Genomic DNA, 27,559 nt, shown 5'->3' with positions numbered 1-27,559 from the left:
GAGGGGCCAGGGGGGCTAGATGGTGGTGTTAACACAATAATGTCAGGAATTCATGTTTGTGTTCCTGACCCTATAGTGATCCTTTAAGGTAATGCTGACTTTGATCTCTCTAACACTGTGGCATGTTCCCTTTCTTCTACCCTCACTACATACAGTTTTTCTCTGTCCCAGACTATATACCAGGAGCTTCTGCCTGCTGGTAAGAAGGTAAGGAGACAAGTGGACCAGCGAGTGCTAGGGGACAGTCCTTAGAAAGCGTTGAGCGAGCGCATCATTAGATGCACTTATGCCAAGCTCAGGGTGCTGCCTGCATAGTATGCCCTTAGTTAGCCAGCTGCATGATTGGCAGGCAGCCTGACATGCATTCATGCCAGGCTGGCCTTCTAATTCTTTGGGCAGACATGTCCTCTTTTTGGGCATGTTCGCTCCTTTTGGCAGGTTACGTGATTTGAGTCAGTGGCACACCCTTTTACCGTGCCCATTGACTTCCTGCTTGACTGGACACTGCTGTTAGGGGTTATGGATTTACTTGAAAGATGAAAACATAAATTAGTGAGAGATTAGCCTAGGGTATGTGTTTTCTTATAGCTGCTGTTTTCTTTCTCTCCAGCACCATCTCCATCAGATACATGATGCTTGGGAGTGTTTTAGTGTTTTTTGTCAATATGAGTCTGTAATTAGGCCTGTCATAATTGTCAGCACCAGGCCCACTGGGCTGTTAATCTGGCCCTGCATATGTCAGATGATAGATATGAAAAAGACTGCACCAAAATTCGATTGTAGTTCTTGTAGAATATATCCACCCAAAATGAGTGCAGATAGTGTAATTCTTTATAAGTATGCAGACTCTTGAAAATATTGTTAAACTATCTGCACCATTTGTCTTTTCTCATTTTGGGTCGATATTTTATACAAGTACTACAATCAGATTCTGGTGCAACCTACATTACAAAAATATTTATATGGATTTATAAATTATGGATAAGTAAGTATATAGTTTTAAGTAGAAAAGTCACTTCTCAGTGTTCTTTCTTCTTCCCCAAAGCCTTAATAGTTAATATTAATAAGGATAAAAACATACTAATTGCAATAGCACATTTGTGTTCAAATTGTTATTGTCATTCCATAATGCTCCAGGGCCAAGGGGCAGGCAACCTTTGACACTCCAGATGACTACAACTTCCATCTGCTGGCAAAGCACCAAGGGAGATGTAGTTCACAACAGATGGAGTTCCAAAGATTGCCCAACCCTGCATCTGTGTAAGTGTGCATGCGCCCTCGACATTCCTTCAGCAGCGTTGTGTGCATTTATGGCACAGTAAGGGTTAATTTAATTTGCATAGTATGCCCGGGCTGTGCCTGGACGACTGAGCATACTATGTAAATTAAAACATACAACTGCTAAGAATTGTAAAGAGATTAAAGCACTTCCTCATAGCTAACCGTTAGCTGCTGGCTTGTGCAAAAATCTCAGTAATGATAATTCTGCTCTAAATGTTATATAAACAGTATTCTCATACCCTCTTAACCAACAGACCCTGGTGGTCTATGCCAGCTGGAGTTTTGTGCCTGCTTCTGTCTATATTAGTTGGTTACATGATTAGATTTTTTAATGTGTCTACGGTATATTTTGCTAAATGGAGCTGTATGTGACATAATTAGCAGCTTATTATACAATATTGTATGCTTAATTGACCTTGCAATGAACATCTGTTCCTGTATTACAGATCAATGTAAAACCAGTGTTCATAAAAATCTTAATAAATCTACAAGAGCTATCTATATCACAGAATGTGCCTACTTCATTTGTAAACAGATGGTTTTAGTCATATTAATCCAAATAAGCGTTCGCTAGTCAGGTATGAATCTTTCAATATAATGGCACTGATTTACTAGCAGTCATCAACAGCATAACTGTCTACTGTATAGCTGTCTTTGTCTAATTTCATCCGTACTTGAGGATAAATCATGGTGTGACAGCTCCAATAGGCGACTTTTTAAAACTTGCCATTAGTGAATAAGCAACCTCTTCACTTATCTAACCTGACATCATGTACGTTGGTGGACCTTGTGTCTGTAACCTGTCTCTGCAGTGTAAACACTGCCTTTTCAGAGAAAATTTATTGTTTTCATTTCTGGTTAGTAGCACCTCTAGTGGCAGTCACACAGATGTACACCAGAGGTGATTCCTAGTCAATGTAGGACAAAGAGGTGCTGAACATTCCCCATGGAGATGCATTGATTGGCACACCGCAGCATTTTGACGGGCATGCGCAATAGCCTCCCAATGCTTTCCTATAGGAAAACAGTGGATTTGTTGAGATCATCAAGACTGATGATCTCAGCCATGGAGGTAGAGTCAACTGCGGCAAGGGATTAAGGGTGAGTAAAAACACCTTTTTTAGTGCAATCTGAGCAGGTCCTGGGACCTAAACAGCAACATACCAGGACGATAGTGTCAGGAATATATGTTTGTGTTCCTGACACTGTAGTGTTCCTTTAACCCCTTAAGGATGGCAGGTGTGCTATGACGTCCTTGGGGACCCTGCTCTAAACGCCGGCGGGGGTCCCGGCCGTCCTATGTACTTACCCACTCGCATGCCACGGAGTCCCTCTGCAGCCGTTCCGGCGCTCCTGGGCCATGTGATCGCGAGGTCCTTGCGAGGACCTCACGATCACATGAACGGCATACCTGTCCACAGCAGTGCCAGCAGGGGGAGTGCCTAGAATGACAGCTGCCTGAAAAAAAGTTAAAATAAAGTTTAAAATGGTTTAAAATAAAATTATAAATACTTAGACCATATGTATATATATTATATATATGATCTGAGCAAATATATACACATATTATTATTATTATTTTGTTATTTATATAGCGCCAACAAATTCCGCAGCTCTTTACAGTGGGTAGACGAACAAACATGTAGTTGTAACCAGACGAGTTGGACACACAGGAACAGAGGGGTTGAGGGCCCTGCTCAATAATCTTACATGCTAGAGGGAGTGTGGCAAAGTGACACAAAACGTAAGGATAGTATTAGACTAATGACACTTGCAAGAGAGGAATCAGTTGGGAGCTATTAACCGTTTAATTGATACACTTTTATGAAGAAGTGGGTTTTTCATGATTTTTTTTGAAGGAGTGGAGACTAGGTGAACATCTAACGGAGGAGGGAAGTGAGTTCCACAAGAACGGTGGAGCCCTCGAGAAGTCTTGAAGGCAAGCATCAGAGGTGGGTACGGACAGAAAAAAGTTGTAAGTCTTCAGCAGTGTGTAAGGGCCTAGACTGGACAAACTTGTGTATTAGGGAGGAAAGATAGGTGGGAGCAGCATTATGTAGAGATTTGAAAGCAAGAACCAGGATTTTAAATTTAGCCCTATATCTTGCAGGAAGCCAATGTAGGGACTGACAGAAGGGTGAGGCGTGGGCGGTGCGGTGCGGGCGGACAGGAAGATGAACTTCGCCACCACATTCATTATGGACTGTAACAGCGCAATTTGGGAGCATGTAAGACCACTGAGAAGCGGATTACAGTAGTCAAGGCAAGAAATTACAGTGGAATGGACCAGCACCTTAGTCTCATCTGTAGTTAAGTAGGGTCGGATGCGCGCAATGTTTTTGAGATGGAAGCGGCAGGATTTGGCGAAATACTTAACATGAGGCATGAAGGAGAGGTCAGAGTCAAAGAGCACACCTAGGCAGCAAGCCTGCATGGTGGAGCTGATGGTAGCACCGTTGACTTGGAAGGAGACAGACACAAGAGTAGCAACACTTGAGAGAGGCGGTCAAATTAGTTTTTTGCATTTTTCACACACAAACAAATATTAACACTAACTTTGGCTAGTGTTTGTGACTAAGTGGCTACTAAAAAAGACTGGACATACCCCATTTGCAATACCTTGCAATACTACTGCAAATGGTATGCCATCATGGGGGTAATTCTCATTCCTGGGTTACCACACGGTCTCAAAGGCAACGTAACCAATTTGGTGAATTTCAATGTGAAAAAACTGAAAAATGTAACATGCTAGATTTGACCCTGTAACTTCCCAAAACACCATACAACCTGTGCATCGGGGGTACTGTTTTACACGTGAGACATCGCTGAATACAAATGTGTTTTTTATTGCAGTAAAAGCAAACAGTATTATGACATTTACAGTTAAAATGTCATGTAGAACTAAAAAAAATAAAATTTCTTATTTTCTCTCATTTTTATTCATATTAAATTATGTTTCATACCTAAATATATGCTGTTAAATGAAAGCCATGTTTCCCCTGAATAAAATGATATATAATAATATAATAATAACTGTGGGTGCATTTAATATGAAAGAGGCGAATTACAGTTGAACAGACATATAGTCAAATTCCAGGTTTTGTTTACGTTTTGTTTTGATCACAACGAGTACATTTGACTCAGTCCTTAAGGGGTTAATGCCTACTGATGTTTACTGCAATACTGTCTAGTGACTTTCCAGCAATTCCTCACTGTTTAGCTCAATGCCTTTTAATCCCATTTTCTTTATGCAATGCAGTAACTGGAAATCACATTGTAACGTGACTCTTCTATGTACCCATAGGCACTAAGGCTTTCCTAATAGTACATTGTGGTGCATTAAATTTGGGCAGAAACAAGTGGGAAAACTCTCCAAATAAATTATATGCAACCCTCGTCCATTTCAGCAGGAGTTTTGCAATTCAGTCTTCAGCTCACCACAATTTACATTTAGTGAAGAAATCCTTAAATCTTTTTTCACCCCTATGTGGTTTTAGGCAATGTGACTTTAAGGAGTGCATTTCATCACACACAATGCTAAAAATAAAATGCAGACCTGCTTAACCCTTTGAATGCCACTCAACAGGAGACGTTTTTGAAATGGACTCTATAAGAATTCATAGGACTCTAAAGACAAAGAGCAATGGCACCAGGATCTATAGCAGGGGTAGGCAACCTTCGGCACTCCATATGTTGCGGACTACATCCCCCATAATGCTCTTACACCCATAATGCTGGCAAAGCATCATGGGTGGTGTAGTCCAAAACATCTGGAGTTCCAAAGGTTGCCTATTCCTGATCTATTGAATGCTTTTGTTTGTGATTGATGTTTCATGTGGACTTTCATGTGGGCTTTGGTTTTACCTCTTCTTTTATCATACGGAGTCCCAGGCAAATTACAGTGACATACAAATTCTACATATATTTGTGATCTACATTGTAACTGAAAAATAAATAAATATACATAGTCTGATGCAGATGTACAGTTCTGTGTTCATGATTAACACATGTTTTGACTTAAAAACAAAAGTATACTTCTGAGAATGCCAATAAAATTTAATGTTAGACCTCTGTTTGCAATTTCATAGCGTTCTGCAGGTTCCCTTAAAGCCAGTCTTCGTTTTATTTGTAAATGTTTTGAAGGTTTGTTTACAATAAAATTCAATTTAGTTCTTGGACACTTTCAATCATAGCAACATAAATACCTTCTTCGTCTGCACGAAGTATTTAAAAAATATATTAATTAGCTCTCTTGTCTCTTAGTTTTGTTGTGACTCATTGCTTCCAATAAATGGAGCAAACAAAAAATATAAATACAAAATTATTATTTTTTTTTTTTCACAAGGAGAATGTCATGTGCATTTGGTTGATTAATTTATATGAGCCATTTATTTGCTCAGTTATTCTAAATACCTCAGGGTGCTTACTCAGTAACCATTGAAACATTAAACTAAAAATCTTCACAGCTATGAAATGCCTTACAGCAAAGAAAATCACTATATTTTCTTTTAACTGGCAAAAACGAACAAAAAGACAGAATATGCATTTTGCAACATTGTACCCAATTTCCGATGACACACAAAAATAAATGCAGTAGAATTGCTAATGGAATTGCACACCTAATCATATGCTTATTTTCTGCATTAGTCACAGTCACATTTTGTTTATTGCACAGGACAAAAGTATTATTATAGGCTGACATAATTCTGATTCTTCGAGTAATGTAATGTTTTCTACCATGAACAACATGTCTCTAATATGGGTGTGGATTACTTTTATTATGGCTGAAATGTATAGATACTTCTAAAGATTCCACAAGATTTCTCTTTTGAGAATTTCATACAGATATACATTGAGGTTATAGAATTGCTAGCATATATATAGCTTGGGAGACAAATGTATTTCAAAATAGGTCTTACCTGCCAATCACTTCTTCTAAATCAGCGTGGGGAGCCTTCGCCCTCCAGATGCTGTGGACTACATCTCGATGGATTGCCAGCATTATGGCTGTAAGAGCATTATAGGAAATGTAGTGCAGAACATCTGGAGGGCCGAAGGTTCCCTACCCCTATTAAATCTAAATAGACCTCCGTGCCGAAGAACTGACAGACATATTGAGCAAGACAAATCTCCCACAGGCGGTCCTCCTGCCTCCATGCATAGCAACCACAGCACATGTTCTGTGATTGCTGGGGTTACCCCTTAGCTATAACTGCAAGCACTGGCTAGGGCACATAATAACCGAGAGACTGATATTACTCTGGTCAGACTTGGAAAGTTATTTTGAGACTTTTTGAGCAACTACTCCACTTAAACCTTGTTTTAAAGGGACACAATACGCACCCAGACCATTTCATCTCATTGATGGATGCAGTGTCACTGTTCCCTTAACACTGCAATGTAAATTATTGCAGTTTTAGAGAAATTGCAATGTTTACATTGCAGTGCTAAGACAGCCCTCTTGTGGCTATCCAACAGCACGTCCTGCAGGCACTTCCTGCAGTTTCACAGAGTTTGAAAATGATGCTGGACGTCCTTATGTTTTCATGAGAACATACAGCATCAAGAGTCAAGCAAAACCCCCAAGAAAAGCATTGCAGGTACATTAGGACACCCACCGGCTGTTGGCGGAGGAGGGGTGCGACTCAGCGTCTTGTGAATTCAATGTTGGAATCAGGTAAGTGAAGGAAAGCTTTTTTTTAACCCTTTGTTGTATGTGGGGAGCAGGGCATGGGGGCAGAGGGACACTTTAGTATTAGGAATACATCTTTGTATTCCTAAAACTAGTGTTTCTTTAAGAAAGACAGTTTGACTTGTTACGTTCTGTTATAAGGGCGGAAAAAGAAGCAAGCTGTCTCGGTACACAATGTTAATGTCCTAAATTTGTATATTTTTTTTTATAATTTTTTTTTATTGAGACTAGTGATGTCCCGAACGGTTCGCTGGCGAATAGTTCCTGGCAAACATAGCGTGTTCGCGTTCGCCACGGATGGCAAACATATGCGATGTTCGGTCCGCCCCCTATTTTTTTTTTGTGGTCTTTCAGCCAAATTTACTAATACTAAGTAAAAATTACTTAGTATTAGTAAATTGTGCCCCTACTCGCAATAACTTTAGTAGGGGCATGTCTATTAAACAGTGAGCAGCCTGAGCGGGTGGGGGCCCTAAAGTAAAAAAAGGGGGAGGACCTATTGTCCTCCCCTGGCCCCCACTGCTGAGCGGTGGGTGGGGGCCCTAAATACCAATAGGGGTACCTATTGTCCTCCCCCTGGTCCCCACCCCTGAGCGGCGGGTGGGGGCCCTAAATACCAATAGGGGGGGGACCTATTGTCCTCCCTCCCGGACCCCACCCCTGAGCGGCGGGTGGGGGCCCTAAAAAAATGTCCCCCCCAGGTGACTAGGGGTCCCCAAATCCCTGATCACCCCCTTCCCCCCCTAAAAAAAATTATCCCCCTACCTACCCCCCTCACCCTAAAAATAATGAGGGGGGGACATTTAACTAAGAACCTGTAAAAAAAAGAAATAACTTACCATTCAATGTTTTCTTTCTTCTAAAATCTGTGGAATTTTCCCACGCTGTGTAATTTGACTCATAACACTCTGATTGGTGGATTAAGTAACCAATCAGAGAGTTATGAGTCAAATTACACAGCGTGGGAAAATTCCAAAGAACTTTCCCACGCTGTGTAAAATGACACAGAGCACTCTGATTGGTGGATTTCAAACCAACCAATCAGAGTGCTGTGACAGGTAAATGTAGAGACTTACCTGTCAGTCTCTTCATTTACCTGTCAGAGCATTCTGATTGGATGGCTTAAACCCACCAATCAGAGTGCTCTGAGCCTTATTGCAGGACGGGGCAAGGCTTTATAAGCCTTCCCCCGCCCTGCAGAGCTCAGTCTGCGCGGAGCCCTCGCCGGGTGAAGATGGATTTTTTTTTTTGCGTTTTTTTTTTTTTTTGGCGTCGCTTATTATGGATTTTTATTTGCCCTTTTTTGGGGCTGAAAAAAGAAGATTTTAGAAGAAAGAAAACATCGAATGGTAAGTTATTTTTTTTTTACAGGTTCTTAGTTCAATGTCCCCCCCTCATTATTTTTATGGTGAGGGGGGTAGGTAGGGGGATCATTTTTTTGGGAGGGGGAGGGGGTGACTAGGGGTTTGGGGACCCCTAGTTACCTGGGGACACACATTTTTTTAGGGCCCCCACCCACCGCTCAGGGGTGGGGGATGGGGAGGGAGGACAATAGGTCCCCCCTATTGGTATTTAGGGCCCCCACCCGCCGCTCAGGGGTGGGGGCCGGGGGGAGGACAATAGGTCCCCCCCTATTGGTATTTAGGGCCCCCACCTGCCACTCAGGGGTGGGGGACGGGGGAGGACAATAGGTCCCCCTTATTGGTTTTTAGGGCCCCCACCCGCCGCTCAGGCGTGGGGGCTGGGGGGGAGGATAATAGGTACCCCCCCTATTGATATTTATGGCCCCCACCCGCCGCTCGGGGTGGGGGCCGGGTGGGAAGGACATTAGGTCCGCCCTATTGGTATTCAGGGCCCCCACCCGCCGCTCAGGGGTGGGGGCCAGGGGGAAGGACAATAGGTCCCCCCATTGGTATTTAGGGCCCCCACCCGCCGCTCAGGGGTGGGGGCCGGGGGGAGGACAATAGGTCCCCCCCCCTATTGGTGTTTAGGGCCCCCACCCGCCGCTCAGTGGTGGGGGCCGGGGGAGGACATTAGGTCCAGCCCTATTGGTATTTAGGGCCCCCACCCGCCTTTTAGGGGTGGGGGCTGGGGGGGAGGACAATAGGTCCCCCCTATTGGTATTTAGGGCCCCCACCCGCCGCTCAGGGGTGGGGGCTGGGGGGAGGACAATAGGTCCCCCCCTATTGGTATTTAGTGCCCCCACCCGCCGCTCTGCGGTGGGGGCCAGGGGGGAGGACAATAGGTCCCCCCCTATTGGTATTTGGGGCCCCCACCCGCTGCACAGGGGTGGGGGCCAGGGGGGAGGACATTAGGCCCCCCCCCAATTTGTGTTTAGGCCCCCACGCACCGCTCAGGGGTGGGGGCCAGGGGGGAGGACATTAGGTCCCCCCCCCTTATTCTTCTTTAGGGCCCCTACCCACCACTCAGGTTTGTGGGGGCCCATCACTATTGTGGCCAGAAAAAGTCCCTGTGGGTTTTAAAATTCGCCTGCTATTGAAGTCTATGGCGGTTCGCCGGGTTCGCCTGTTCGCGAACATTTGCGGAAGTTCGCGTTTGCCATTCTCAAACGGAAAATTTCATGTTCGCGACATCACTAATTGAGACCAATATAATAATGTATTATTATTGCAAGTTAGGACTACTTTGTATACTGAAGTTGTATTCAATTTTGAATTTTTCCCATAATATTAAATTGACTTCCTGCCTATTTTACTGGAATGCTTTTTCAAGTGCGGTTATTTTGTTTTTGAACAATGGGTGGTTATCAAAACCACACACATATTTTATGAGTTTGTGATGGTTACGCTTTACAGAAAAGCTTAATTTGGAGTTATTCAAACTCCTCGTGTTTATTTGCGTATTTTTCAGACGAGAGGCAAAATGTAAACCGTTTGTGATGCAGTACACAATGTTACAAACTAAGCCTGTCTGTAGTACACAGTTTTTAAATACATGCAGTGATTTCATTTATATTCATCCAAACTTCAAACATTCTGTATTGGTTCTTTAAAAATGAAATACCTTGGATTACGAATGTAGTGATTTAAATGGGCACAAATATACCAAATACAATTAATGGCTATTCTATCCACCTTACTTTCCAGTTGTAGAGACATTACATTTTTTTTTACTTTTTCATTTTTTTTGTAAGCCCTCAATGTCTACTGCTGTGGGATGTGATGCCATCTGTTGTCAGTTATATACAGATGTATACCGTCTCACATTCATTGTGGTGGTAAACGTCCTCAGCCACTGCTGCGAACTCTCTTGCAATAGAGACCATTAAACTTAATATTTAAGCATTTGGGTCATTACTGGTGCACCTGGATGAGAGAATGAAGAGGTGATTTTGTCTGTTCCACTGGCAGGCTCCATCCAGTTTTGGGTTGATAATACCTATTTTATCATAGAATCAAGAAAATAAGGTAACAGCACCTACCACTCAATATGCGCACAGGCCACATCCACCAAAGTCAGTACAGATATCAAAAAAGAAAACTAAATTCCAGCACGCCCTTTCAGATGGTGTCCCTTAATTTAAAGGGAAACTCCAGTGCCAGGAAAACGATCCGTTTTCCTGGCACTGGAGGGTCCCTCTCCCTCCCACCCACCAATCCCCGGTTACTGAAGGGGTAAAAACCCCTTCAGTCACTTACCTCAGGCAGCGACATGTCCCACGTCGCTGCCTGCTCTTCCCCCGCCGCTCCACCTTCTTCCTCCGTCGGCCGGTGGGCGAGACTGATCCCGCCCACCGGCCGAGGAGTCCCAATGCGCATGCGCGGCATGATGTGCTATGATGCAGGAAGTGACCTCTAGTGGCTGTCTAGTAGACAGCCACTAGGGGAGGACTTAACCCTGCAAGGTAATTATTGCAGTTTATAAAAAACAGCAATAATTACACTTGCAGGGTTAAGGGTAGTGGGAGTTGGCACCCAGGCCACTTCAATGAGCAGAAGTGGTCTGGGTGCCTGGAGTGTCCCTTTAAGTGCCCAAATTAGTAGGTACAGTATGCTGTTCCCTGGTTTTCTGGGCTGCTGTGTTCTCTTTGGGTGCTAAAATAAAGGGACGCCATCTGAATGGATGTGAAAGAATTTATTTTCTTTGTTCCAAACACCCATTTTATCAGGCCAACAAAATCAGTTATTGGACATTATCAAGAGATGAGACGTTAGACCTTTGTGTTTGTTACATATTGACGAATATTCTAGGGAAATGTTTCAATCACGGTCTTATTATTTAGCAATTTTGTCAATCTGCTTCAGAAATTTCATATACACAATATAATTTGTAAGTTTTCTGGCAGATTTAAAACAATTTTCGCACAAGGACACTTATACACTTTACATCATACAATAGCTGTACCTGCCTGAACAATGCCTAAACTGAATCTGTATGTTAATATAATCTATACAAATATCAGTAAACTTCTTTAGAATTAAGTACAGTCCGTCACCATCACAGACCAGAGTTTTAAGTGTCTGTATGCATTGATTTAATTCTTTCCTACGGGGAGTTTGGATGCGTGTACAGCTCTCACCACACATGTCCATCAGATCCCCAATGCTCCTTTACGTTGCTGAAGGTGGAGAGGTAAGCAGCACGGAGGAAGCCTCAACACAAGAAAAAAGGTAAGTAAAACATGTATATGGAGTGGTGAACATGTATTTTACTAAGGACAGGTTTATATTCCAAATGTTTAGTGTTTCTTAAGTGTGCGAAAACCACTATACAGTATTCTCCAGCTCTTAAATTATGTAGCTGCACCTATGTGGTAAATTGTTCTATAATAAATGTATCATTATTTTGCTGTGAAACTTTATTCTTTACTAACTTAATAAAGTCTGCAAAATGTTCTGCATTTGTGAGGTATGCTGTAAGTATTGTTATGTTACACTTGGAAAAAAACAGCAACTTTGTGTTAAGCTCTACACTTCTTTCTTATTTAGTCGGAATGCTTTCTTGCTACGTCTGTTCAATTTAGTATTGTGTAATAAGGCATAAATGTATTCAAGAGAATACTGAAACTCATTTGTCTCTTTCATTTTTGTTATCCAGTGCAGAAATACTGGTTATGTGGGAGCAGAAAATGTATTTGTAAAAATTGAACTTTCATTTAAGTTTTTTTTTTTTTATTCTGCTTTACAATCCCAGTGATAATGACTAATTCTCGTGACTTTTATATATTTATAATACCGGAACAGATCACTGAAATTTCTTTGTGATAAAAAAAAAACAAAGTCTCTATCCGCACCTTACCCCAACTTTTTAATCGTATATGAGTGGTTGGTGGTTTCCGTCATGATCTGCTGCTAAGATTAACTGGTTTCAGTCATTGTGCATGTTTATATCAATTTATACCTCTCGGGAGTCATTCTTCGATAGGTTAAAAAGTCCCTAATTTTTACCATAATTCTTCTGTTTCTATTGTCTTGGAGCTACAAATATTTGATGTCTATGTGTGAATGGCAGATCATCACGGCACTAATACTCACAATACAAGTTTTGTTTGATTTTTAAATTTTGATATTTGAAATTTACACTGAGCTACATTTTCAGTTATACAAGTAGAAATGAGGAATATTTTTTTTCCTCCGGGCAACGCCTACGACTGCACTTGAAAAAGTAAAGTGTCCTTCATTGGACCTTTTAAATGTGGGTAGGTAGAACCTTTAAAATCTAATTTGTTGATACTGCGCAAAGTTGTTAACTGAGTGTCAGTGACTATTTTCACAATTTACAATTTCGTGGCTGTGCCGTAAGATCAGAATGCACATAATAGGATTGCACTTATAATTTTTTTTTAAAAAGAATGTGCTGGCATTCTTCTCACTGTCAGTTATTTACTACAGTGAGAATTGTGTGGAATTCAAAGTGAAGCATCTAAACCGGAAGCAGTGATAACTTTTTCAAGTTCAGCTTTTTTTTCCTTAAGTTCAATATTAATTTGGAATTAATTCGGAACTCCTAACAATTTTCACTTTAGTAAATCAACCTGTGTATGTTTTTGTAAGTTTCCTGCAACAATGAAAAGAGAATGTGAGACAGATTTCTAAAACACTAACAAAGTCTTTAATGAAGTAGGAGAATTGGTCTTAAATCACACTTCACTTATCTTTCCCGGTTCATAATCACTTCTCCAGTACACTCTATAATCACGCTCTCCCATTACTAAGTGACCTGCTCAGCTCAGTTATCTATAACCGAAAATACACTTACAGCCCCTTACCTTCCATTCACCGTATAACAAAGCAGTGAGTCGTGCAACATTCTCATACAAAACACCACAACAATGGCATTACATCCTCTAGAAGAATGCAATCTCTGAAAAGGACTCCCTATATCTTTATTTTACTCAATCCTATTGCGCCTGCTGATGGTCATCTATGTTTTAGTGTCTATGTTTTTGTGCCTACATTGTATTGCCAAATAACATGTAGCACTAAGAGATGAATTAAAAGTATACTCTGAGCAACAACACACTTCATCTTAATGCAGTGGCTGAACTAATGTAAGGAGGTCCCTGGTGCAAGAACCTTTTTGGGCATCCTCTCTAGCACAAGGATGGCCAAATGGTAGATCCCCATCTGTTGTACAATTTTCACGATGCTTTGCCAGCTGGGGATCTACGATTTGCCTATCCTTGCCGGGTTGTATTTGTGAGCAGTGTTTTTGCATTTGAATGTAATCATGTTTTGGATGGAATATGTGTATGTACACTAAAGGGTTGTATTTGTATGCACTGTTGCCATTGGAATGCAGTGGTGTACTGTCTTTGAATTTAGGGATGTGTTTGTATGTAGTGTAAGTTTTTAAATGTTAACTTTTGTGTGTAGTATTGTTATTTGAATGAAGGGGTGATTTTGTACATAATTTTGGTGTTTGACAGCATAGGTGTGTTTGCATGTTGTGTTAGTATTTGATTGATGGGATGTATGCATATATACGTACATATTTACACAGAGACACATACACATATACACACACTGTCACACACACAAATACTCAAACTGACACATGTCATAATTCTTTTATTTTTAGCCACCCTCCTGATAAAATACCTTTTATGTGCAGGAGAGTGACTTCCCTAGGGTTCGGCTGATGTGAGTGTGCGCCTGCTTATGGGTCTCTGTTCTCATCCTTCTCGTGTCTCCTCCGCTCTCCCTGCTTTCTATGTAGCTGGGAGGAAGTGACAGACTCCCATTTCCTGCCAATTCTACAGGGGCTGCTCTTGACTGTGCCCCTGTTCAGCAATACCCATCAGGTGGCCCTAATGACAATTGACACATTTTCTACACACTCTCCACGAAAATATCTGTTAGACTTCATATGAGCACACATTAAAGGGGCACTCCAGTCCCCTAAAAGACTTAAGCTTGCTGAAGTGCTTTAGAAGTTACTTGGCTGTTCCTGCAGGCTTATTTTATAAAGATTCATATTTGCACGATTAGCATGTAGTAGCTGCCTGACTGACAGACAGTTTGTCTGATTGTTGGCCATAACAGACATCCTTACCAGCTTGTGGAAAGTTTACATCTGCCAGGGATCTGCAGTGACAGGGTCAGTGCACCAAAACCACTACATTAATATGTTGTGCTTTCAGTAGAAATCTGCACTTTTATAATTGGGGCAAAAACACCGCCCTGGCATCCAGAGAGGTTTTCATCCTCTTCTGTCAACTCCACAGAGCTAATGGAAGCAGCAGGCTTATCCTCCTACCCCCCAGTAAACTGTACTACATGCATTCGATCGCACCTACATCACAGAAACTTCTGAAAGAAAAACTTCTGTTTAGAGTATTTTCCAGCACAGACTGATATGGTTATTTACTATAGTGAGAATTCAAAGTGAATTTCAGATTTAAGATCAAGATGCCCGAAATGTAAAAATACTCTTCATTCTCTCCATCTATGATTTCAGTTCGACCTCTCTGGCTTCTCACTTTATTAACGAACTATGTGGAAGTCTGCGCTGGGGAATAACAGGAGAGCTTCCAAATGCTGCTGCCAGCAAGTCTGCAGCCTTTGCAAGCTTTTTTTTTTTTTTTTTTTCAAAAACGACATACATGTTTTCTTTGGGGTTATAGTTACAAAACTGTATATAAAACTGTACGTATATGTGTTCTATAGAATAAATAAATTGCATTTTCAGCAATGATAGTTTTATGTAAGAGACTGTCTTGTTCTTTTTGATCTACACATTTGCTAGTTCTTACAAAATACATAGATCGTGTTTAATCTCTTCTCACCTGTTTCTCCTAATGCTTAGTTAACATTTATGTTTCATGTTTAATCTCAAAGGATAAGTTCAAAAGAAAAAAGACAGTTTATTTCTGTTTTAAACTCAGCGCTCAGAATTCTAGATCCGATTTACATTATACTTGAGAAGAAAACAACAGCTTGCTGACAAGGCTGTATCTTCCAGATGTACTGGATTCCAGTGTGAGTCATGCTCGCAATACTTCATGACATTTCATTACCATGCAAAACCTTTCCTGGAACTTCCAGTGACTACTTACAAGTTAACTGTAGTTTCACTATAACACCCTTTATGAGCAGTAAAGCTATATACTTATTAAAAAGGAGATTTCAGTCTAGTAATATTTTATAATAATGACTGTTTTCTTTATTTGCTTTAAAACCGCAGTAACTGCAGGTGAATCATTTATTGAAATACATATTCATTTGTTTTTATTACCTAACGTCTTATGTCTCTAGCGGGTTAGCACAATATTCTGTTTTTGTCTTTTAGCCATCCATTGCCCCCACCTGTGGTTTCCATGTTACAGAAACATGTCTTAACCTTTGAGCTCCTGGTAACTAACAGTATTTAAAGTATTTAGGATAAGCTACTGGTATCTCTTATGCCTGGTTTTCTTTCCTTTATGTTGAGTGGTAAGTCATTTAAAAATGAGATTGGCCAGACTGAGAAGTATTGCATATCCTTAGTACAGGGGTGATGGCCCGTAGCGTGCCGGTCCTATTTTTTTTAAATTGCGGTGTGCATGTTGCTCTATTCTGCTTATGTTATTTATACCACAGTTGCTTTGTATTGTTGTATTTGTGTGTGTATATGAGCTATTATATTGTATATGTTCATGAGAAGTTTTTGGTATCGTGTATGATACATATGAATGTGGGCTCTGTATGGGGGCTGCTTGTGGAATTGTGTGTGTAGATGGAAATGTCACATAGTGTGTTTGGTGGTGTGTGTATGTGTGGGGCTGTTTCAGGTTGTGTGCATGAATGTGGATTGTTAGTGGTGTTGCGTTTGTGTCTATTGTGTGTATGTTTGTGTGTGGGCTGTTCGTATTATTTGTAGAAGGGGAGGGTTATTATGCATTTCTGTGTATATCTACCAGTGTGGGTGGCTTCCCTGGGGTCCATTGGGGACCAGGCTGGCCAGGTACAGGTCAAGGACAGGAGCTGCAACAGCAGCTGCAGGCTGCTCTACTCTAGTGTGGATTAACATTCACAAGTGCTGGAATTAAGTAATCTGAGATCACTACCTCTACGTGCTGCAATGCATAAATTGAGGATTGTCCTTCACCGCCTTTTTGTACCAGCAGATATTTGAAGTTTTACTGGGACTCCAAATAGGTCAGACCCTGTTTGGCTCTGGCAGCCTTGAGTGCTGTGCAAAGACACCTTGAGTGCCGTGCAAAGACACCTTGAGTGCCGTGCATGGCACACTTGCCATAGGTTGCCTACTTCTGCGCTTAGTATGTAACTACTACTTTTGATTTAGCTATTGCACACCGTCCTATCAAGAATTCCTGATCTACTCTAGGTTCATGTGAGTTTGATTAATTGTGTTGATAACACAAAGAATAACATTGTTATAATCAAACTGACACATATGGAACCGTTACAAATATATATATATATATATATATATATATATAAAGACATTTTTCAGGGTGGCATTTTTTGTAAGTACAGAGGAAGTTGATATGAAATTAGTTTGAGGAAGTGAGACACCATTAATTATTCATCACAATCTAGGATAAAGGAAGCTTGAAGCCCTGGTTTACCATTATCTGACAAAATAATGTATAAAATTCATGGGTATATTGTTAATGAATTAAGTTGGGCATGCTTTCTTTCTAACGTATTTCATTTTGTAAAAAAATCAAAAGGCATTGCAAAAATCCAGGTACAGAGGGTTTTACGCTTCTCATGATCAGCTAATAAAACTATATGTATTTGAGATGTCATTCAGTTGTAATCAAAATGATATAAAACAAATGTACAGATTGTCAGATGTTTGCAAACAAAAGTAATTCATATATCTCAACACAACAAATGCTTCAAGTGGTTTCCCCAAAGTCAACTGCAAATACAACTTATAATGACTTTCCGAGTCTCAAAATTATTCAACCCCCCTCATGGCAAGCATTTTTAGTACTTAATAGAGCACCTTTTACTGTTATCTCCTGCTGAAAACAAGATACATAGCCAAGCACCAGCTTCTGGCAGGGTTCCTGGGGAATCTTAGCTCATTGCTCATGAGCAATGGCCTCCAGTTCAGTGATATTGTTGGGTTTGCGTGCTGCAACAGCCTTCTTTAAACTCTACCAGAGATTTTCTATGGGTTTGACGTCAGGTGACTGTGATAGCCACTGTAGAATTTTCCAGGACTACTTCTGCAACTAAGCCTTGATTTGGATCATTGTCTTTTCTCTTCTCTTATCTGCTGACCATTCTTTTGACTTAGCCATATTTCTAACATGCAGTCAAACGTGACACTCAACAAATCCCTAGCCAGTTTAGGTGTTTCAAATGTTCCAGCTCAATCACACCTGGTGAAACTAATGATGCCCTTGATTAGTTGCATCAGGCACCTGTTTTGCATATTTGTACTGTTGTGAGGGATTTTTTTGAGGGAGTTAAATAATTCAGAGAGGTCATTATACGTTGCATTTTCAGCTTTGTTCATTACAAACAGCTGAAAATCTGCAAATGTTGCCAACAAACCTATTTTTCAATGGTGGTTGAATTATTTTCATTGCAACTCTATGTTGATTCTTGTAGTTTTCTGTTTCACTGTGTGAGTATAGCTCAGTGCTTTACTTTTTTTTTATTCCTTGTGTCTAAAAACAATGCTTTTTTTCTTGTTCTAAAGTACATTTTAGTTCCATAAATTATTTTTTAGCCACCTAACATTTCTTAAAACATCCCTGCCCATGGTCACACCCATAAAATTATAATGTCCCCTGTCTCCATTTGAAATGTTGGGAGGTATGTTGCTTAGTGTTAATTAGATTAATAGCTTGTGAGTGGTTAAAGGAACACTTTATTGTTAGGAATACAAAACTGTATTCCTAAGGCTATAGTGTCCATGTCCCTTTTTCTTTATGTCTGCTCCACTGACTTCCCCGGGGCAGTTTATCCTTTAGAACTTTTGAATCAATTCTTTCCTATGGGAAATTAGCAGACATTAGACATGCAAAGCATGAGTAAGTCCAACATAATTTCACGGAATTAAACTCTGTCAAGAGTCCAGGAGGCAATGTTATGAGACAACAGGGTTATGAGATAAAGTGGTCTGGTTGGCTATAGTGTCCCTTTAAAGTTGTAGTAAAAAGGCTGTTTAGGATTATTGAGTATAGGGTTAAATTTAGTTCTGGGGTACAGTTCTGGGGTACATTATTATTATTATTATTATTGGTATTTATATAGTGCCAACTTATTCCACAGCGATTTACAATATTATGTAGTGGCCGGGGGGAGGGGGGGATCGGGCAATCTTACAATCTAGAGGAGTGGAGTATAAAGATCAGTAGGATTCATTTTTAGGGGGGGGCACATGGTGGGCCAGGGACAAAAGGGGGGCACATTCAACCCCGCCCTCGCTGCAGTTTGACCCCGCCCCTGCTGCATGTTAAGCCCCGCCCCCGACACAATGTGTTGTTTTTTTTTTTTTTTATAATCCATGGTGGAGGATTCATTATTTTCCACCAGGGATTATTAAAAAACCCAAACACATTTCCTTTGATACAGCTCCATAGTTGCCAACACTTGGAAAAAATTCCAAGGACGTTTTGCAGCGCAGCTATCAATTACTGTCTGTGTATAATATCACTGGACAGTCAGTGCTCTCTGTATAATACAGGGTTGTGTATATAATACATTGGGACAGTCAGTGCTCCCTGTATATTGCTGCTCTCTGTATAATACATGTATGTGTGTATAATATGCCAGGACAGTCAGTGCTCCCTGTACAGTGCTGCTCTCTGCATAATGCAGGTCTGTTTGTGTATAATATCCCAAGACAGAGAGCAGCACTATACAGGAGCACTGACTATCCCGGGATATTATACACACACAGATCTGTATTATGCAGAGAACAGCACTATAGTATTATACAGATAGCTGAGCCTATACCCCATGTCCCAATCTCTAGACTACTAGTACCTGTCAACAGCAGCTCCCAGACGCGTGTAACAGGGCTAAAGTGTGCGGCAGCTCACACAGATGATTCAGCGGTAAAGTGCACTCGCTGACAGAGCCAAACTGAAAATCCAAAGCAGCCCTGGAAAAAAACGAATGCCATTTCTACAAGTCAATATGTATATATTGTACAGTAAGCACACAAGCTCACTGACATGCGCAAATAGGCTTACTGACAGACAAAACTCTTTGACTGTCTGTGTATAATATCACTGGACAGTCAGTGCTCTCTGTATAATACAGGGTTGTGTATATAATAAATTGGGACAGTCAGTGCTCCCTGTATATTGCTGCTCTCTGTATAATACATGGCTGTGTGTATAATATCCCAGGACAGTCAGTGCTCCCTGTATAGTGCTGCTCTCTGCATAATGCAGGTCTGTTTGTGTATAATATCCCAAGACAGAGAGCAGCACTATACAGGAGCACTGACTATCCCGGGATATTATACACACACAGATCTGTATTATACAGAGAACAGCACTATAGTATTATACAGATAGCTGAGCCTATACCCCATGTCCCAATCTCTAGACTACTAGTACCTGTCAACAGCAGCTCCCAGACGCGTGTAACAGGGCTAAAGTGTGCGGCAGCTCACACAGATGATTCAGCGGTAAAGCGCACTCGCTGACAGAGCCAAACTGAAAAATCCAAAGCAGCCCTGGAAAAAAATGTATGCCATTTCTACAAGTCAATATGTATATATTGTACAGTAAGCACACAAGCTCACTGACATGCGCAAATAGGCTTACTGACAGACAAAACTCTTTGACTCACACACTTGTATAAACACAAGGCTCACTACAAAGAAGTTCAGGGGACACACACAAGCTCACTAAAGACAAGCTCACTGACACACACATGCTCACTAAATAGAAGCTCACTGACACACACAAGCAGTACCAACTTAACAGCGTTAAGGGCCCCCGGGCAAAGCAGTGCACTGGGGCCCTTCCTACACAACAACTCACAGGAATAAAATGTTTAATTATTGATAGACTGCTGAGTACATACACACAGTACACTGAATACGAACACCGAGAGACTGCTGAACACATACACACACACACACACACACAGATTTCTGAATGCACACAGACTCCTGAATGCGCACAGGCGTTGCTGAATGCACACAGGCTGATTTATACACATACACAAAGACTGACGAGTCCATACACACACACAGACACACACACACACACACACACACAGACTGCTGAGTCCATACACACACAGACACACACACAGACTGCTGATTCCATACACACACACAGACTGCTGAGTCCATACACACACACAGACACACACAGACAGACTGCTGAGTCCATACACACACGCAGACTGCTGAATCCATACACACACACACAGACTGCTGAGTCCATACACACATACAGACTGCTGAGTCCACACACACACACACATACTGCTTATTCCATTCACACACACAGACTGCTGAGTCCATACACACACATAGACTGCTGAGTCCATACACACACACACACTTACACACAGACTGCTGAGTCCACACACACACACACACACAGACTGCTGCGTCCATACACCCACAGACACACAGACTGCTGAGACCATACACACGCACAGGCTGCTGAGTCCATACACACACAGACTGCTGAGTCCATACACACGCAGAGACTGCTGAGTCCATACACACACACACACATACAGACTGCTGAGTTCATACACACACACACACACACACACAGACTGCTGAGTCCATACACACACACACACACACACAGACTGCTGAGTCCATACACACACAGAGACACACACACAAACTGCTGAGCCCTTGTGTGTGTAGTGCAAAGTGTGTTTAGTGAATGTAGTGTGTGTGTAGTGCAGAGTGTGTTTAGTGAATGTAGTGTTTGTAGTGAGTGCAGAGAGTGTATAGTGAATGTAGTGTGAGTATGTGTAGTGCAGAGTGTGTTTAGTGAATGTAGTGTGTGTAGTGCAAAATGTGTATAGTGAATGTAGTGTGTGTGTGTGAAGAGCAAAATGTGTATAGTAAATGTAGTGTGTGTGTAGAGCAAAGTGTGCTTAGTTAATGCAGTGTGTGTGTGTGTGTAGTGCAGAGTGTGTTTAGTAAATGTAGTGAGTGCAGAGTGTGTTTAGTGAATGTAGTGTATGTGTAGTGCAGAGTTTGTTTAGTGAAAGTAGTGTGTGTGTGTAGTGCAGAATGTGTTTAGTGAATGCTGTGTGTGTGTGTGTAGTGCAGAGTGTGTTTAGTGAATGTAGTGCAGAGTGTGTTAGTGAATGTAGTGTGTGTAGTGCATAGTGTGTTTAGTGAATGTAGTGTGTGTAGTGCAGAGTGTGTTTAGTTAATGTAGTGTGTGTGTGTAGTGCAGAGTGTGCTTGTAAGGATTCAGTGTGTGTGTAAAATAGGGGGGAGGGGGTATTTAAAAAAAAAAAAATTATTTGTGTATATTTAAATTGTATTCCCCCTTCCCTGGTTCTTACTGTGCCAGGGAGGGGGAGATCGCATTCCCTGTTGGTCCAGTGGCATGGTGGAGGGAGCCAGCCGCGGTACATTGAAGAGGGCGCCCAGCAGCACACACTGTCTTCCTTTCCAGCTCCTCTCTGACTTACTCTCGTGAGACAGGCCTGCGTGCTGTGCGGAGCGTTGCCATAATAACCTGTGGCAATGCTCTGGCGGCCGCATGGCGCAGAAAAGTTAGACAGAGAACAGCTGGAAAGGAGGACAGAGTGTGCTGCTGCCACCCCCCACCCCCCTTCATTGTACAGGTAGCAGGGGGCCCTCTGTGCACATATATATAGCGAACATCGCTATATATATATATATATATATATATATATATATATATATATAAAAATATATATATGTGCACATAATGAATGTGGGGCTCGGGCCCTCCAGGACCGCCGGGCCCATGACAACCGTTATGGTTGTCATGCCCTGATGGCGGCCCTGCTGCTGAGTCCATACACACACACATAGACTGCTGAGTCCATATACACACACACATAGACTGCTGAGTCCATACACACACACACACACACAGACTGCTGAATCCATACACACACACACACAGACTGCAGAGTCCATACACATACAGACACACACACACACAGACTGCTGAGTACACACACACACACACACACACACACTGCTGAGTCCAGACACACACACACACATAGACTGCTGATTCCATACACACACACACACACAGACTGCTGAGTCCATACACACACACACACACACACACAAACTGCTGAGTCCATGCACACACACACACACACACACCTGAGCACATCAAGCCTACCTGTTGCTGGGGGTCAGCCATCTTCTGGCCTTTGCAGCAGCAGCAGCAAGGGCTGCTTCTTAACGGCAGGGGCGGGGCTTATGTGCGGGAGGTGGGGCTTTGTTTGGGGGCGGGGCCTTTGCCGGGGAGCCTGTCAGTGCTCCCTCCGGCCACAGACAGCCCCCAGCACGGTTCCAGCTCCTCTCTCCTGCATTCCCTCGGGCTGTCACAGACTGTTACAGCCCGAGGGAATATAATCTAAGCCCATGGCCAGCAGGTTGCTGGCATTTGGGGGGGGGGGGCACCAGGGGGGGCACAGCATGATGTAGTGGGGGCCCCTCTGACCCCCTCCCCTAGCGACGCCGCTGATAAAGATACAATATGAAAGGCATCATACAAGTTGGAACAGTAGCAGAACTGGAGGTGAGAGTGGAGTGTGGCTCTTTAGGAAAGAGACAGAGACAGATTTGTGACATAGAAGTTAATCTGGGAGGCATAAGGGGGATAAGGCATAATTTTGAGGGACTTCTTAAATGATTGAGGACTAGGGGAGAGTATGATGGGGGTAGGTAGCCCTGTTCCAAACGAAATGAGCTGCCCATGAACAGAGTAGCAAGTACGAGTTAGCATTAAGGGTGTGAGCAGTGCATATGAGAAGTCTCCAGCCTAGCGGAGATGATATGTTTCGTTTTAAGAGGAGTTAAACATAGGACTATGCTAAATGGTTTATTTTCAGGTTTAGGCTCTGAGTGCTGTAGTGTAGACCCATCCTCCTATGTCTGTCATGATTACTGTGTGACCAAACACGCAAAAGTATAACCAAACACACAAATAACGTATACCGGACATTAGAATAGCCGGACTTAACGTAAAAGAGAATGGTCAAATAACAAGCCAAGGTCAGGGATACAGAATGAGACAATACGAATAAACTAGCCAAGGGTCAGTATACCAGAAGTAGGGAAAGTCAAAAACATCTGCCAGAAAATATACCAAGAACACGCTCTCTGACAACCAACAAGTGGAAACCATGACAGGGCACTGAGAAAAGGCATTACAGGGTTTAAATATGCCACTCAGTTCTGTGATTAGTTAGTACATGGCTTTTGACCCCAAATGTCGATATTGTGACGTCACGCACATCGCGGCACCATCTTTAATATGGACAGTGCACCCTTTAACAGTAAGAACTGGACCGCAGCGACCTGTGTCCCTTAGAACGCTGCACCAGCTGGGACCTGTCTTCTGGGAGGATCGGACGGCACTCTGCCACGACCCAGGTAGGTTCACATGCGGTCGCGCCGATCAGGGACTTTTATCTGAAGTATCGGTGCAGCCGCACTGATCAGGCGCAGTAGCATCGATACAAACCCCCTGCGCCGTGACAATGTCTTCTGTTGCCAGGTCAGTCTCCTATAACTGATGCTATTAGAATTGTATGAGTGGTTATACAGTGTGTATCAAATAAAGCTCATCCTGCAAGGCATTTCCTATGTGAGAGACTGTTGGTTTGCAGATGGAAAGTGATCCCATTCCCCTTTCTCTCCAGCTTCAAATACAGACACTGGAGATGCAGGGTTAGCACGGAGCTTTACACCCTCTATAACTGTTCCAGCAGGTCTTCTATTAAGGTTGACTGGGCTAAAGATCCTAAAACATATCTCCACACCAGCCTATTTAAGCTAAAGTACATTATTAGTTCTGAAAACAAGTTCCCCCTAGTGGTCAGGTGCCTACTCTGCCTAACGGGAAATCTGGAAATATACCAAAAATGAATTGACAATTGAATGGACAATGTTGGTATTTCGAAACCACTGCAGGTACCATATTTAATGTATGTTGGGAATGTCCCACCATTAGGTCTTACTGGTCAAGGGTAGATATTATAACTGTCAAGTGTCTGACAGAACATATAATTACTTCCAGGCTATTTATGTCTGCACATAGATCTTCATGTCTGTCACTAAAAAAACTTTTCTAAAACCTCTATAAAGTCTCTTCCTTCTTTATTGGAAAAACAATGTCTCAGCCAATCATTGAATGCATGACTAAGGTTGAAGATGTTCACTTTGTATGAGAATTACTTTCCATTTCCTCTGACAATATGGAAAAGTATACAGCAATTTGGGTTGAACAGTTGACATTTACATCCGCCCCGATTTTCCACTTGATTTACAATAAGTAAACTCGTCTGTCAACTTTTCTTCTAAATTCCTGACTTCTACCTACTTGATGTTTTACTTATTCTTTGTAGTCTGTGTTTTTGTGGGTTTTATTATGATGTTGGTTGAATAAATCTGACATACAAATGGCTTTTTTTTCATCCTGGATTTTTTTTATTTATTTGCATAACAATGCATGTTACGGTACTTACCTATTGACTGTATTCACTTATCTTTCTGCACCTGATGACTCTTTTGCAACACTTAAATGGGCCACTACGTACTGACATTTGTGGGAAAAATAAACCACTGTTTTGTAAATATCCCCCAAATGACTACATACATTTTTTTATGTATTAAAGGAACACTATAGTCACCTAAATTACTTTAGCTAAATAAAGCAGTTTTAGTGTATAGATCATTCCCCTGCAATTTCACTGCTCAATTCACTGTCATTTAGGAGTTAAATCACTTTGTTTCTGTTTATGCAGCCCTAGCCACACCTCCCTTGGCTATGATTGACAGAGCCTGCATGAAAAAAAAAACTGGTTTCACTTTCAATCAGATGTAATTTACCTTAAATTATTGTATCTCAATCTCTAAATTGAACTTTAATCACATACAGGAGGCTCTTGCAGGGTCTAGCAAGCTATTAACATAGCAGGGGATAAGAAAATCTTAATTAAACAGAACTTGCAATAATGAAAGCCTAAATAGGGCTCTCTTTACAGGAAGTGTTTATGGAAGGCTGTGCAAGTCACATGCAGGGAGGTGTGACTAGGGTTCATAAAGAAAGAGATTTAACTTCTAAATGGCAGAGGATTGAGCAGTGAGGCTGCAGGGGCATGTTCTATACACCAAAACTGCTTCATTAAGCTAAAGTTGTTCAGGTGACTATAGTGTCCCTTTAATTGAGAAGCCTCTAATTCTGTGCATGCTGGCGAGTGCTTCTGTTCATGGCCGTGGGTGCCTGGTCTGAAGTCTGTGGAGGCACTGGAGTTGCTGAATACACTGGTAGGAGGTCTTTAGGGGAGAAAGCAGGCACGCTCAAGTAGATTGTACCTCTCACAGCTGTTTGCTCAGGGGAGCTAATGGAAGGAGAATACAGGCCTCTATTAATGTTTTATTGACAGCCAGGGGGTGTCCCATAATGTAATTATAAAAGTTCCACTTTAACACATAACTCATCATTTTTATAAAATGGGATTGAAATAGGATACTCCTCAAGCTGAAGTGTTTTATGGGTGTGGAGTAGTCCTTTAAATACAATTTAGCATTTTTAATATAATGTTCACAAAACAAAAACATTGCATTTATTTTCAATGACCACCCTTCCAAAGGTCTTCAACTGTTGCTGTTCTTCAAGCTCAGTAAAAAAAAAAAAAATTATTTTGTTTAGCACTAATTTGGGGACATGACCAGTTGTTATCCTTCTGCTTGTTTGCATGACATTATTGCATCTCTCTGGTTATAATTGCAACAGTGAGTAAATCAATGTAATTATGTCCACATCTTCTCTATCACGAAGAGGCGATCACAAAAACGTATTCTGGTTGTATTCATTTTAGCATGAGTTAAAGTCTGAATCTGTTCTTATTTTTGGTGTTATAATGTACACATGTTGAAAGGAAGTATATGAGGGGTTCCCACCTGTAGTAATTAAATGACCCGTCTTCTCTAATTGTCCACTCTAGCTTCTTGTACCCGTGCTGTTTCCAGAATAGATGTCTGGTCAGATGTGATGTTATACAATATATAAATATAGATTTATTTACTGCTTTTTTTTCCTCTGTTGGTCACTTCTTGCTTGATTTGTGGATAATATCAACATTTAGTTGCTGTCCTAGCCATCAATCGTCTTTGTTTTCTGATAAATTATCTTGTTTGGTGCCATGAGTGGAACTCCAAATACCAAATCAAATGAACATGTTTTGTCATCACACAAAGTGTTTGTTCATTTATACTTTCGATATAAGGAATTTGGCTGAACAGCCAATCAGCGCAAATTTGGATAAATTGTAATTTGGCCAAAACTGCATACGCATTCTAAAAATAAATTATTTGTCCCAATTCTCAGTGGACACATGTATGAGCAAACTGGTATTATTTTATTTATTAGCTCAGAAATTAATCAGTGTTTTAAGTATCAAAGATTTTAATAATTCTAAAATATAGATACATATAACATATGATGAAAAAGATTTCTAGATTTTTTTTGGGGGGGTGGTTTGGGGATACAATCTTTATACAAAGGGATTCTTTAGGCAGCACTGAATCTTTTCAGATTTAGTTTTTTAAATGAATCCTTTTATTGTCCTTCTATTTCCTCTTGTTTTATGTATTTATTTCTTAATTTGCCTTATTTTTTTAAATTATACATAAGAAAAAAAATAGGAATTGCTTTTTCTTATGGAGAGTGTGATGTTTAAGCAAAGTTTTATTTCAATTGGTAATTTGCCTGAATTGATTAGTAAAAAAAAAAAAGAGTCTTGTAGAATGGCAAACGAGTGACATAATGAAGAGAGGGGGAAAAAGATATTGGATATTGAGATCTTGCACAAGGAGTAAAATAAATATATAAAAGCAAGAGTGTAACCATTAAGATAAGGAAAAGATAACTGAAAGTAAAACAAACAAACAAACAAAAAAAAATAACAACCATGACATGCCTTATTTTAGGGAGCTCTG

At 41.3% G+C, this 27,559-nt stretch overlaps 1 protein-coding gene across 3 annotated transcripts in view; it reads left to right on the top strand.

The window, feature by feature from the left end:
* Positions 1–27,559, top strand: part of MDFIC (MyoD family inhibitor domain containing) — a 128,999-nt gene that overhangs the window by 27,176 nt on the left and 74,264 nt on the right. The gene's annotated exons all lie outside the window — the stretch shown is intronic.

This window comes from Pelobates fuscus, chromosome 3 (assembly GCF_036172605.1).
Source record: "Pelobates fuscus isolate aPelFus1 chromosome 3, aPelFus1.pri, whole genome shotgun sequence".
In the NCBI taxonomy this organism is placed as follows: Eukaryota; Metazoa; Chordata; class Amphibia; order Anura; family Pelobatidae; genus Pelobates; species Pelobates fuscus.
This window is presented reverse-complemented; position numbering and strand designations above follow the sequence as displayed.